Below are 1,397 nucleotides of genomic sequence, written 5' to 3' on the forward strand. Positions count from 1 at the left end.
GTATACTACTCCCCTGGAGGGGATGGATACAAGTGTAGTGTTGCCAAGATGGAGGCACAGACTCTCAAATGTATAGTAACTCACCCAGGGCAAGGATTGTCCCACTGGGCGGCAGAGTGAGAGCCTATTAAAAATCAATTGTTTAAAAGTATAATCCTGGAAAAAGAAGAAAGAGAGAAAATGGACACTTAGGAAGAGGAATTAGGGAGAACATGTATTGGAGCTTTTAAGACAAAGCAGGAGAAGAGAGAATCTTAAGAATATGACAGTGTTTGAGGGGGCAGAGGAAACATTAGAGACACTGAGAAACAATCTAGTAGGATTCCAATGGACAGAGACAAGAAGGGTAAAGATAGAGTTTCGGATGAGACAAAACCAGAGAGTGAGAGAGAGGGAAAGATGGGCACATGGATATACCCAACACCAACACCCAGTAAGAGAGACCTAGGAAGGGGCGGTGGGAGCAAGTGACGTTCCAGTTGTGCCAAATTATTTCCTATCTCTCTTCTTGGCCCCATTTCTGGGTTGGAGTTATAAATAGCAGAGCTGGAAAATGTCCTCCCCCTTTGCCTTTGTCTCAGCCTGGGGGGAAGGGAGAGGCAGAGGCACCGCTTGTGAGTCCCTGCGGACATCCCTGGGAAGCCCCACCTCGATCCTGTGAGGGCCAGTCCAGGACGCTGCCCCCCCCCCCCCGCCCCCCAGTCCCTTCCTCTGTGGAGGGTAGGAAATCTACGGTTCTGGGAAGGGTCTGGAAGGTGCAGCAATCATCCCCATCCCTTTGCCTCTTGGGCGCAGTCTCTCCCACCTTGGCCTTCTCTGACAGTCAGTCTTTCCCCAGCTCACTTTCCTCTTCTGCCACCCCATTTCTCCCGTTTTCTCCATTCCTTCCTTGGTGATCAAACTCTTACCCTTCTTTCTCCAGCTCTATTTTCTTTCTACCCGCCTCCTTTGCTCCCCTCCCCTAGGCCTGCTGAGTTTTTCTTTCTTCTTGCCTGTCTTTTCCTTATTTCCCGAACGCTGACGATGTATGTGTCTAGCAGAGCCTTTGCCACTGCTGGGCTCGGAGGAATGGGATGGGATGGGATGTGGTGGGAATTGGTTTGATTCAGAGAGCAGGAGAGGTGTTCTGTGTCCTTGGGGAAAGAAGGGAACATTAAGGCACCACACCGGACTCATCTGCATCTCTTTCTCTCTGTGTCTCTCCCTTTCCAGACTGTCTTTTAGCCTCATCCACTTCTCATCCCTGGCTCACCCCCCTCGCCCCTTCTCTTTTCGACCCCTTTCTATCCGTAATTCTCCTACCCCATGCCCAGGCGCCGCCTCCATCACTCGCTGGCTAGGGCAGGAGCTAGGGGGGAAGGGGAGAGCACTGGCGGGGGCGGTGCCGGCGCTGGGGT

The sequence above is a fragment of the Ovis canadensis genome, chromosome 3 (genome assembly GCF_042477335.2).
Source record: "Ovis canadensis isolate MfBH-ARS-UI-01 breed Bighorn chromosome 3, ARS-UI_OviCan_v2, whole genome shotgun sequence".
NCBI lineage: Eukaryota > Metazoa > Chordata > Mammalia > Artiodactyla > Bovidae > Ovis > Ovis canadensis.